This window comes from Castanea sativa, chromosome 2 (assembly GCF_040712315.1).
Source record: "Castanea sativa cultivar Marrone di Chiusa Pesio chromosome 2, ASM4071231v1".
NCBI lineage: Eukaryota > Viridiplantae > Streptophyta > Magnoliopsida > Fagales > Fagaceae > Castanea > Castanea sativa.
In genome coordinates this window covers 42,527,836-42,541,998 of record NC_134014.1, presented here as the reverse complement: position 1 = coordinate 42,541,998, position 14,163 = coordinate 42,527,836, and the positions used below count along the sequence as shown (strand labels likewise).

Sequence of the window (14,163 nt, the reverse complement as noted above, 5' to 3'; positions counted from 1 at the left end):
CAAGGCATTTTCTCAAACACATGGTGTGCACAAAATATTTCAATGCCTTAGTTATAAATGTTTGTTATTATAAAAATTAAAAACAGAAAACAATAGCATGATTGTAAAGAAAAAAATTACCAAAAGCAGTAGCGTCAAGGGTACTCTGTTTTTTGTCCACAACCTTCGCTGGGTTTGTTATTGCAGAGGAAAAAAAAAACGGAAAGGAGAAAACAAAAAGCATTCAGCGTACATAAATAATAATAAGTAGTTACCCACTGAAACTAAATAAGCAAACCACCAAAAAGATACAATTCTTTAGTGTTTTAAAGTGAGAGAGATGACAACAATTCCATTGAAAATGTGAACATATTGCTTGATTGAATTCACAATCTGAAAAGTTGTTGAGCTATCCAAACCAGTAGATATTCATCCATGAATAATACTTTAGATGGTCCAACCAACATCTAACCTACAATTTTAGTATTAGATATTATTGATACAGATGTAGAGAGAATATGATTCTGTATATATGTACTACAAATTTGACTTTACCAGTTGTAACTCGTTTCCTTTGCCCTCCAGATATTCCTCTTAACATTTGATTCCTAACTAAGGTATCTGCACAGACTTCCAATCCCAAAACCTGAAAACAATGTGGAAAAGGAATAAAAGTGAACTATATTGATAATTTCTAAATAATTTCATAATCGATTCAACAATTTGTTGTTATTACCTTTAAAATGTAGCCTGTCACAACATTCCCCTCCTGCCCTTCTATTGCCGTTGCCTAGATTAGCAGAAACAAATAAATAGAATGACATATAATGACAATACATATTTTAATGAAGCTGTGAAAACCCGGACAGAAAAGATTGGTTTTGCAAAAATCCCAAAAGCAACAAAACTGCTGCAAACCAACTAAGACAAGAAATCAATTACAACGAAAACCTTACACACAAAAATTCAAAGCCTGTGATCAATAGGATTTTGTGAATCCAACAAAAGGCAAACGTATTAAAGCATTAAGATTTTTTTTTTCATAAATTCTAAAGCATTAAGAAATTGAATTGGGTACATTACCTCTTCATATAGACAATAAATTCAAGTGCATGATCACTTTTCTAAAAGTACTCCTCATGCCTCAAAACATTAAAAATGAAAACTTATGTTAGATTCCACTTAGCAATCCCCATTGAAGTCCAAAAATATTAAAGCTCAAAGTTAGCAGCAAAATCGCTTACATACCTGCTATGGAAATCCACAATGGGATGTAGATGCCTAAGTTTGATGTAATTATCTTGAATAGATAAAAATTGCATAAAATAAGTTAACAATTGCAATTATTCATATTGAAATTTGACTGTAATTGAATAGTAGAGAGTGAAACCATCACTTTAGAACCAAACACAGTCCTGAACAATAAAAAAAAATAAATATATAAGATGAATATTATCTGAAAATAAAACTGAGTTAAAACACAGTAAAAACAAATTGTTCAAACTCAAAACTAATGATGATAACTTTACAATGCAACATAGAAGTAGCTATGGCACTTATGAATGTCATATTTTCACAAATGATATGCCACGATCTCACAAAGCATTAATCTGTGCCTTCTAATATTCCTAATTCTAATGAGTAGTTTGTCCCCATTTGATATTATTTTATTTCATAATGCTGTAATTTTCTTCCACTTATAGTTCTCACTATTTTAGATATCATAAATTATTCCATGTTTTCAGATTATACCTGTTACATTAGCCACTCCATGAGTCCATGATCCACAAACTGGCTTTGCAAGTTGCAATGCCTCAACTCTTACTACGTCACTTTGCCTTGCTCTCCCTTATTCATTGTCAAACATTTTTTCCCCTATATGAATATTCATAAACCAAAAAAAAATCAGTTTGAAGTTTAGATGACATCCCAAAGCATTAATAGTTAACACATGAAACAAATCAAACAAAACACACCAAAAATTTTATTTGAAATTTCTCAAAAACAACCTTAGAAACCCAATCTTTACTGTCAATCTCTTCAATCAACAATAATTCCCACAATCACAATTCAAATAAGAAATGCATACCCACTTAGACAGCCATTGGTTTCTGCTTAGAGAATTTTGTAGGGGGATTTTTGGAACTATGAGAAATCAATCAGAAGGGCAAAATCTTAGTACCTGATCCTGAAATCAATGGCAAAAAAAAAAAAAAGGAAAAAAATCAGTGAGAAAGGAAAGACAAAAAGAAGACTGCTTAACAGGTTTTCTGAATCGCAAGGTAACAGGGTGGTGAGACCGTTCTCTCATCTTCTTCTTCTACTCCTTCTCTAGAGGACGACTGATACAATTTTCTGAATTGGCTGGGGCGTAGCCTTCGACTATTTAGGTTTTTATCATATCTTAACGGTAGTGCCCTCAGATTTCTCATTCTTTCCCAAGATCGAAAACCCTTTTTTCCCTTCTCTTTTCCCTCAATCTCACCAAACAAATACAATCATAAGAAAATTGCAAAATAAAAATAAAAAGTTTTGGACTTACGGTGAACCTTTAGACTAGCTTTGGAACTTTGCTGGTAAAAAATGGTGACGTCTTGCTTTGAGTGCTTCTGCAGATAGGACAAAATTTATATGGAGCGAAGTACGGAGAAAGGGTGAGAGAGAAAGAAGAGCGTATAGAGAGATAGAAGAAGTGTTTGCTTTTTTTGGGAGGGAATTTGACACTGCAAAATTTATTACTACTCATGTAAGACTCTTTTATACATACGACTGTTCAGTTTTTTGAATAAACCGAATCAAGCCACCAACTGCAACAAAAATTGAAGTGAAACAGTTCGGTTAATTCAATAAAAGACATGACTTTTCGGTTTTTTTTTTTTTTAAATTGTAGAGTGCTTATTAACGCTCTGTTTGTTTCAGCATCAACATTTTCTGGAAAATAGTTCATTTTCTAAAGAGCATTTTCTAGAAAACTATATCATTTTTCAGTGTTTGGTAACGACCTTGAAAATGAGCTTGAGAATGTTTTCTAATGTTTGGTATGCAAATTTTTATTTTTATTTTTTATATTTCTTGTGTAATTTAAAACATGCGTGTTATGTAAACTAATTAATGTAATCAATATTAAAAAAAAAAAAAACCAAGGATGAATTTGGTTTTCATACTAAAATTTTGACAATAGATACAATAAAAATTAGTTGTCAAATTTTCATGATCTCTACCACTCATTCTACTTATATATATGGACAGGAACGTCTACACACACACACATTTATATATATATATATATATATATATATATATATTAACCATTTGTCTATATACATAAAATTGACAGGAGAATACGTCTTTAATAAGTATAAAATAACAATAACTTTTCATTGTCTACTCTTTTTGCTAGTACATTAATTGTCTACTATGGTCAACCAGAAGTCTTTAATATTACTCAAAATTATGTATGTATATAATGTATCTACATAATATATCATCACTACATAATATATGCATAATGTATCTATCAACAAAAAAGATTATGCTATGTAAAAGTAATTTAGAGTCATATAGGCACTATGTTTAAAATTTTCGTCTTTTACTTCATTCATTCATTCTTTCTTCTTTTTTATTTTTTATATATATATTTTTTAGCACTTTTATGTGCAAAAAAAAAACTTATACATGGAATCCATCAAACCAAAAGTTTCTTAGAGAAAAAAATAAAATCAAGTTTGAAATTCAAAGTAAAGAATTGAGATTTTGGTAGAGAGGAATGAATAATTACTGCTACAAATATGTTCTCTTTTGCAAGTTGATAGAGAAGAATGAAATAATTACTAAGCAATGAGGGAAAAAAAAATCTACTCAAAGAACTATGTTATAAAGGGGAAGAGAAATATGGAGAGAGAGTGAGGGAGAGAGATCTATGGAAGAGGAGAGACCAGAGTGAGTGATAGTGAGGGTGTGAGGAAAGAAAAAGAAAAGGGAAAAGAGAAAGAGTGAGAGTGAGAAAGCGTACTGTGAGATAGAGATTGTTTTCCAAAAAATTTTTTTGGAAAACAAGCTATAAAAAAAACAAGCCTTATTTTATTAGGATTTTCCATTGACTAAAGATAGTTTTCCATTGACCAGTTTTTTTTTGTGCTACCAAACACTGGAAAATTTGGAAAACTATCTTTACAGAAAGTTTTCCAGCAAAACAAACAGAGCGTAACTGAAAAGGTGTTTATTAAAAAATGAAAAGACACAATTATTTGGTATTTTAAAATGTGAATGTGTCAAAATTTATGTTGTCACGTGTTGTAATGAGGAGTAATTAACAAAAAGTCAGACGTTTCGACTATTAGTTATTATATAGATTATTATTATTATTATAATGCCTCATTTTGCTATTGTCACAAATTGAGCAAGCCCTAATAGCTTAACAAACAAACATATTTCATTGTACATTATATGTCAATAATAATTTGAAGCATGATTCTTGAAATTTATTTGATAATGTAATTCATTGTTGTAAGATTTAAGCCATTGTAATAAACCTTTAAATACTATCAAAGATAATACGAAATTATTTCTTTTATGATAATGCTATAACAAAGAAAATTTATACTTATTTCCTATCCTCCAAAATATAATGGAAATTTTATATGTTATTAATTTTCTCACTTTTTATCATTTATATCTTTTTTTAATCTTTTCTTTCCTATTGAGCAAAAAATTTCTAAATTAAATAAAACTTTTATTAACAATGGACTTTTATGTACTATATTACAAAATACAAATCATCTATACCACTTTTTATGTTTTACTTTACGTTCTACTAATCATAACTTACCATGTATTTGTTTAACTTTTCATACAAAATAAACCAAGGTTTAAATTTGAAAGGAAAAAACACATCTAACAAGTTTTAATTAATATAACATAAAAGTAAAACACGTTACATTTCTCAAATTATGTTCTCATTAGTCATTATCTATATTCAGTTGCTCCAAAATCATTGCAGATGTTTCCTCCGGTGGGATTCTATCAAAAAGTTAATAACGAAAATGATAATAATAATATTCAAACATGTAATACAACAATTCTTGACTAAACAAAAAGGTCATAGGTGGTGTGCAACACTAAAACATTTTTACAGACGCAGCATCTTATTATAGCATTGTACAGAGTTATGATGACAGGAAGCCACATAAACGTGATAAAGTTAATGTACCTCAAAGGCTCAAACTAGAGAAGAATATCTTGCCCCATCAATCCTCAATTGGGTTTTGACTTTCACTAGCCGTTGTATCAGAGTCATCATCCACTCCAGTGGGTGCATGACCATCTTCCTCCATTGGGATTCCATCAGAAGGCAATTGCCAAGCAAGAGGTAACTGCAACTCCAATGAAGAATTTATTGTGCTTTCTTCATGTGGGTCTGCGTGCATTGCTGTTTCTTGAAGCATCAGTGCATATTGCAAGTCATATAGCACTTCATGCATTTTAGGCCTGTCAGCACCACTTGTCTTCAAACACTTCTCAGCTGTTTCACCAAATTTTCGCAATGAACTACGCTTGATTTTACCAACTAGCACTGGATCGATAATTTTCTCAAGTTGGCCTTTCCTTTGCCACAGCATCCCCCATTCAGCTAAGTTCATCTCATCCATTGGAAGCAAGTTATTAATAGCTGGTCTAGCACAAAGAATTTCAAGAAGTACAACTCCAAAAGAGTACACATCAGATTTTTCTGTCAACTGTAGGGTGGTAAGGTATTCAGGATCAAGATAACCAAAGCTACCCTTTACAGCCATTGTCAAATGTTCTGGATCGGGAATGCCCGACTTTGAAAGGCCAAAGTCAGCAACTTTAGCCACATAATTTTCATCAAGCAAGATGTTTGTGGATTTTACATCACGGTGAATGATTCCTCCAGCTGTACCAGTGTGTAGGTAACGTAGGCCCGTGGCAGAGCCAATGCAAATTTCAAGTCTTTGCTTCCAAGACAATTCAGGTGGTAAAGATGTGGTCTCAGAATTGTCATTTGAATGATAGAGGTGTTCTCTTAGAGTCCCCTTTTCCATAAATTCATAAACCAGTATCATCTCAGACCTTTCATCACAGTATCCAATCAAAGAAACAAGGTGGCGATGCCTGATTTGAGATAACACAATGATCTCCGTTTGGAATTCCTCAATACCCTGCCCATGCCTTGCTTCTCTTCGTTTTACTGCCACTTTCGTACCATTCCGAAGAGTTCCTTTGTAGACTTTGCCAAATCCACCCTCACCAATCAAAAATTTTGCATTGAAGTTCTTAGTTGCATACACTATTTCACCTAAAGATATCCTCCAACTGAGGTTCAGATTCGAAGGTAAGGATGAATTAGCACTTCCTTCAGTCAACCTGTTTAGACTTAGCCCACTAAAAAGAAGCTTTGTCAAACTTTGGTCAGGCACTGATTTCCTGCATTTCAAACGCAACGCCACAACTGTCATCAAAATTACAAATGCCCCACTACATACAGAACCAATGATCATTATAACAGGGGAGTGTTTCTTGTATGTAATTGGTTCACATTCCGCCGGTACGGGGCCTGATTTGTTCATGAACTCCATAATCTCCAGCCCGTTCAAAAATGCATTAAGAATGCGAGAGTCATTCTTTGAAGGGCTTATACTAAAATTGGTAAATCCTGTATCATCTGAATCAACCACAAAATCAATGAAAAAGGGAACAGCGAACTGTCCAGATCCAGTCATATTATAAGGATCAATCAATTCATCAAAGTTGCTATATATATAGAGATTGAAAATTGTCATTAAGTGTGTCACTTACTATGTCACAGAAATGGACCCGAACAAAGTGAGAAGTATTCTTACTGACAGGAAAACGCCAAGTTAAATTTAGGAGACTGGCGTTGTTGCCACTGACTTCCTTCAATTGTTTGGCTGTCCGGTAGACACCATCTGGGGCAGTATACTTTGTGGCCAGTGCAGGGTCGTAATTAGGCGTTTGACTATAAGGCGTGCTGTTCTTCGCAGAATCGTTGTTGGGCATTAAGTAACTATCATCTGCTACCCATTTCCTCCACAATTCATAATCATAATCAATTTGGGGACCTCCAAAGTTGATCCTATGGATTGTATGCAGAGCCTGAGAGAGCAGACCAGTGTAGTTACTAACATTTCGAGCAGAACTAACGTGAGGGGCATAATCAGTGATGCGGGTCTCGTTGGTAAGAAAGAGTTCTATGGCGTTTACAAAAGCCAAAGATGAGTCATGAGAAGGTATGAATTGGATTCTAAACTTTCCTTGTGGGATGGTGAGCAAGAACTCCTTAATCACTGGAGAACTACTACTGTTTCGGATACTGAAATTGGTTAAAAGTGAAAACCCAGAAGCCGAAACATTGAACAACGCATCATATAGATTAGCAGCACGTGACAAGTAAGCAAAGAAATGGAGGCGTACTATGTATGTACCATTCTGGTCGATTTCAAATCTATACGAACATGGCTGTCTGTAAACTCTTGCTGTTTGATAGAGATCTGGAATCCATGTTGATGTGTTGCTGACTGGTTCGCTTTTGCCAGTTGAGAAAGAAGGGAAATTAGAGTTGATGTCAGGAACAAAGTCCTGGTTGTTGTAGAAGCTGGCGTTGGAGCTTGCTCCACAGTTGATGAAGTACTTGTCAGCAACAGTGTAAACTGATGAGAGAAGCAGAAGTGAAGAGAAGCGGAGAGGTAAGAGAAGGCGGAGTTGGGAAAGAGTCTTATAGGAGTGAACCATTTCCATGGATTTTTTTGTGAGAGTAGCTAGCTCTTCTGTGGTAATTATGAATTTGAGAAAACATTAGGTCAGGTTGTGGCGTACAACACTGGTTTTACGCCATCCAATAGCCTTTTGCCACGTCACCTATCACTTAAAAACAGAACGATTTAAAGGGGAAAAAAAAAATCACGCTGTGTTCCCACAAATCTCACAACCCCTCTCTTCGCTTTCCTCTTTCTCTAGACTCACCCATCACTTAAATCCCTAACAGAGGAAGAGAAACAAAATGATTTAAAAAAAAAAAAAAAAAAAAAGTTCTGATCGTTTTCCTCTGCTTCACCACGCCGTGTCCTCTGCCGTGACCACGAAACACTCTAAGTATGTTTAGTTGCCAAGAAACTGAAAAAACAAAAACAAAAAAGAAAAAGAAGAAGAAAACCCCATCTCTTTCTAGTTTTACTCAGAAGGATGGGGTAAAACCCAACAAGAACAACAATAATAATACTAAAAAAACACAACAATTCAACACAACAGACTTAAAATTCTTCACTTATTTCCCACCCACATCTTCAATTTTCTTTTCCTCATGTTTTCTCAGCAACCAAAAAAAAAAGAAAAAAAAGGAGACAGTCAAATCAATAAAGACCCACAATTTTATTCAGTACCCAAAAGAGAAAAGAATGAGAAAAACTCAAAAAGGGTAGGAAAGGAAGGCTAAAAAACCAGTGAAGCAGTTGAGTTTGATGTTGGCTTGGGCGCGTTCAGCGAAGAGCTCAACGCTTTCATGGTTTTGCTCGATGGCCTGGTAGTAGAGCTCGGCTGCGAGCTCGAAGTGGTCATCGATGTAGGCTTCCTTGGCCTTAATTTCCAGATCGGACGCCATGGCTGGCACACAGAGAGACCGAGAGAGAGAGATAGCAACAGTCTAGAGAAAGAGGAAAGCGAAAAGAGGGGTTGTGAGATTTGTAGGAACATAGCGTGATTTTTTTTTTTTTTTTTGTGTGTAAATCGTTCTGTTTTTAAGTGATGGATGACGTGGCAAAAGGCTATTGGATGGCGTAAAACCAGTGTTTTACGCCACAGCCTGACCTAATGTTTTCTCTATGAATTTATGATGGGTTGCTAGGGATGCAATAAAGTTGCTGAAAAACTGATAAATAAATTAATAATCAACAGTACGCATATATCATATTGAAAAATAAAAAATATTATAAACGAAGACTTTGACTAGAAACTTTTAAAGAATATACTTTTTAGTAACTTACATCTTTTTAGTAACTTATAAACGAAAACTTTTCTGTTTTTCACACGTAAACATTAGGTCAGGCTGTGGCGTAAAACACTGGTTTTACGCCATCCAATAGCCTTTTGCCACGTCATCCATCACTTAAAAACAGAACGATTTACACAAAAAAAAAAAAAAAAAAATCACGCTATGTTCCTACAAATCTCACAACCCCTCTTTTCGCTTTCCTCTTTCTCTAGACTGTTGCTATCTCTCTCTCTCGGTCTCTCTGTGTGCCAGCCATGGCGTCCGATCTGGAAATTAAGGCCAAGGAAGCCTACATCGATGACCACTTCGAGCTCGCAGCCGAGCTCTACTACCAGGCCATCGAGCAAAACCATGAAAGCGCTGAGCTCTTCGCTGAACGCGCCCAAGCCAACATCAAACTCAACTGCTTCACTGGTTTTTTAGCCTTCCTTTCCTACCCTTTTTGAGTTTTTCTCATTCTTTTCTCTTTTGGGTACTGAATAAAATTGTGGGTCTTTATTGATTTGACTGTCTCCTTTTTTTTCTTTTTTTTTTGGTTGCTGAGAAAACATGAGGAAAAGAAAATTGAAGATGTGGGTGGGAAATAAGTGAAGAATTTTAAGTCTGTTGTGTTGAATTGTTGTGTTTTTTTAGTATTATTATTGTTGTTCTTGTTGGGTTTTACCCCATCCTTCGAGTAAAACTAGAAAGAGATGGGGTTTTCTTCTTCTTTTTCTTTTTTGTTTTTGTTTTTTCAGTTTCTTGGCAACTAAACATACTTAGAGTGTTTCGTGGTCACGGCAGAGGACACGGCGTGGTGAAGCAGAGGAAAACGATCAGAACTTTTTTTTTTTTTTTTTTTTAAAATCATTTTGTTTCTCTTCCTCTGTTAGGGATTTAAGTGATGGGTGAGTCTAGAGAAAGAGGAAAGCGAAGAGAGGGGTTGTGAGATTTGTGGGAACACAGCGTGATTTTTTTTTTCCCCTTTAAATCGTTCTGTTTTTAAGTGATGGGTGACGTGGCAAAAGGCTATTGGATGGCGTAAAACCAGTGTTGTACGCCACAACCTGACCTAATGTTTTCTCTTTTCTTTTTTCTTTTTTTGATATGCACACGTTCTTAATTTATTTATATCTTTCTCAAAAAGGCTGAATATTTGACCAACTCTTATCAAAATTGTGGTGTGAAATGTAAAGTATTAAAAAGGACAAAGTATTTCTTGATGTGTAATTACTAAAAAAGACAAAATATATAGATATGAGAAGTCTTTCCTACTTATGGTTTCACTTTTTTTATTAATAATGATAATAATAATAGTTGTTATTTACCACAACTCGCTAATATTGCGATAGTCACTCCACAAATATAGATACTTGTAGGATGTGGGGGTAAATGTCGAGATTCAAGTCTTTAGAAGAGAGCTTCACACACATATATACTTAAATTAGGCTAGAGTAAAAATTCTATCTTGCATAAAAAAATAGTTGTTATTTATTATTATTTATTCCTTTTTATAGAGGATTCTAATGACTTCTTGTCAATAACAAATGACATTTTTATTTTTCATTGTCATGAAATACACAATAATTATTTTGAAACTTTTTTTTTTTTTAGAAACATTATTTTGAAACCTTTAATAGTATGAATTTCTACAAATTATGATTTTATTAAGACTTATCTTTTCCTTTTGTAATTATTGTACTCATCAATAGTAACTACTCATTCTCTTTTTGTGCTTATTATAAGAGTAATACTAGAGATACAAAATTTTTTAAATTGCTGATGTAGTTAGTAGTTATTGGTATAAATGAAAAATTAATATTAATGGTAGGTCTAGATGAAAACCAATAAGAAGTTGGCACATTAACAGTTTGTAAAAATATTGTAAAATAGTTTGTGATTATAGCATTACTCTTATCTATCTATATATATAAAACCGAAACTTTTGAAACTCTCACAATTTTCCATGTCAGCATTACTTAAAGTAATAAAACAAAAAAAAGGAGAAAAAAATAGCAAATGAAAATAGAGAAAAAAAAAAAACTAAAACCCTTAACTATTTCTACCCAAAACAAACCCAATAAAATTTACTCTTTCCAACTCCTAAACAAAACCCGATACAAAAACCTATTTCTTAGTCTCTAGGGCTTGTTTGGTGAGTAATCTCAAACTCACACTTTCCCATTTTAAACAACATTACACACTTTTTCACACACTTTTTCATCCACACGTATTTCAAAAAATTACAAAAATCTCATCTCAAACTACTCTACAAAACACCCCCTAACTCTATGTCTCTCCTTCAAACACTGCAAGACCCATACGCAAGAACCCAAAAACGGAAAACCTAGACGCAAAGCTTTCTCTCTTCCCCGGCGATGATAAGCTTCAATTGAAGAAAGTGAAAGTAAACCTAACATCAGACTGTTGGAACGGCTATAGGTAAAATCTTTTATATTAATTTATGGTGTTTAATAGGATTTAGGTTCGGCTATTTTGTTTGGTTTTGAGTTAAGAAATTGGATCAAATTTTGTTTTGATTTAGAATTGGTTTTTATCAATACTCAAAACCCTAATATAGGTTCTCCCTCAATTTTGGTTCCTTTCAATATATCAAATTTTACTACAGGATTGGGGTTATGGGTTTTGGCATCAGAATCAACCCCACATTACAGCATATTGAGTTTGAGTCTAAAATCGTGACCTGCATATTAAGCAATCTAGGTTGGATTATAAACTGTCATGGGGTGGGATTGTGGAAACATCTGTGCTAATCGGAAATTTCAGCAAGATAGAGAGGTGTTCATTGTCAGGGATGCCTAAGCATGTGTTTTTGGATTATGAATCTTTTGATATGGTGTGGTGGGTAAAGGTCACAGATTCAAAGATATACTAGTAATTGATTTGTATTTCCCTTTTAAAAAATAAATTTTGTTTTTAATTTTAGAAGAAAAAGTAGATTTCACATGTTTTTTATGTTTTGCAAAGTATGTCATGCTGGAAATTTTTTTGTTTTTTGTAACTTGTATTTAGTTTGAGGGACCAAATAGGTGATGGATACAGTTGACATAAATTGTTGTGCTAAGAGGTGTTGGATTTGATTGGTTAGATCAAATTGAAAACTCTTTAGCCCTTTGGTTATATTTAGGAGTATTTAATCCTTTTATGAGAGGAAAAGTGCATAATTTTATTAAATAAATTTAAGGCCTGTACTTATTTGAAATGTGGCGATCATGACAGGTTTGGATGCTTCATTTTTGAATTAGTGAAGAGGATTTAACAAACCATTTGAATTAGTAAATCACTATGATAGAAGGAAGCTTAAGAGTAAGTATTTAGGATAATCTGATAGAAAACTTACCATCCTTACTGAAATAGTGAAATGGCTATTTACCTAATTGTTCTAGAAAAAACATAGCAATTATTTACTTTTTTGTTGATGGGTTGGTTTGATTTTCTTTAAACTTTGTATTACATGTTGATATTGGTAACATAAATGTGCATAAATATGTAGTTTTAGCTGTGTTTCTCTTTGAATCTGTAATTGAGTTTGTGCACACACTAGATAAGTCTTTGGGTTTGGAACTCTATAACTGAGTTTAGTATTGTGTTTTGATGATAATCAATTTGATTTTTTTTTTTTGGTGTGGAAACTAAGCTATGGGTTTGAATTTGTTTAGTGGTAGTCTATGGTTGGTCTGCATTTATGCTTGCTTTCAATCAATTTGATGTTAGAATTATGACTTAGGATCTAATCTACTTTTGTTTACTTCAAATTAATTTACTTCGAATTAGTTCACTTCGATGTAGTTTACTTTGATTAAGTGCACTTTGAGTTAGTCTGTTTAGGAATAGTTCATTTCAAGTCAGTTTGTTTTGAATCAAGTTATTTCGAATCAATAGCATCGAAATATGAGTTAGACTTAGAAATTGAAAATTAGTCTCTTGAGGATTGTAGTCACTTTAGTTTCTTATCTATCATTGTACTTGCAGGGCAACAAAAAGTCTTCTTAAGTGAGGTATTTTAAACTTTTGCAAAATCAAATTTTAATCTATGAATCTAATGATCATTTAATGCTCTCTTCTAAAAGTTATGTTTGGTATTTGTTTGCTGTTTCAACTCTTCTTTTATTCTTGGAGTTTTAATATCTTATTTTAACCTTATAAATATTTATCTATCTAATAATATAGTATTTTTTTATTTCCCCTGTGTATGTTTAATAGTTACAGCAAAAATATGGTTGTTGTTTTAAATCTGCTTTTATGCTTGGAGTTTTAATATCATTGAACTATTTCTTATTCTTTGACATAGTTGATGTTAAGCTCTTTTGGAATGCATTTAATTGTAGGAAGAGGAAATTGATAGCTGATTATTTCAAGAAACAACAAAAGATCCTTGAAGGTTGTTTGGGTATGCTCTTTTCTAAACACACAACAAATATATGGTTGTTGTTTTGAATCAATATTCTGTTTTTTTAATTGTTTGATTGAAGGAACATGAGAGAGCTTGAAAGTTAATGTTGATTATAATTTCTCTAGAAGTGAACATGAGTAGAAATGCATTTAGAATATATCAGTAAATCAGTTACCTATTTAGCCAAATTTTCTTATTTATGTATTAATATATGAGTCTGGATGCTACAGTGGGTCATGAGCTGTACTCACAACCTATCCAAGCATCAACAATAGCAACAATGACAATGACACCAATGTACTCTAAAGTCTCTATCCCTGACTTGGCTATGTTTTTAAAATACTTTTGCAATCACTTTGGTCCTTCACATCTACTTCTCTATTTGGTAACCAAATTTGGTTTTATTTGTGGAGCTAAATTTCAATTTCTTTGTTATTTGTATATATCAGTATATATTATATCTTGATGTTGTTTAGTCATTTTATCTTCAATCATTATTGCAAATTGTTCATGAAACCTTGATTTGAAAGGAATTGTCTTAGAGTGGTTTGTAAGTAGATTTTATTACGGTAGAAACATAAAGTTAAATTTTCATTTCAAATGTTGGTTGCATCAATCTTGATGCTAGAGTTTAAATTGGTGAATGGTCATTGCTTAATACTGCCAAGTAAAACAGATTTGGCACTTAAGTTTTTGCTATAGGGAATTTCAGACTTTGGTCTATGTTATTTAACCTGACTTATGGTCATCTTTTTCTATTTCTCAC

At 33.1% G+C, this 14,163-nt stretch overlaps 1 pseudogene; it reads right to left on the bottom strand.

Annotated features, from left to right (window-relative positions):
- Nucleotides 1-431: 431 nt before the first annotated feature.
- On the bottom strand, nucleotides 432-7,762 carry LOC142624409 (putative receptor-like protein kinase At5g24010; annotated as a pseudogene).
- Nucleotides 7,763-14,163: the final 6,401 nt, after the last annotated feature.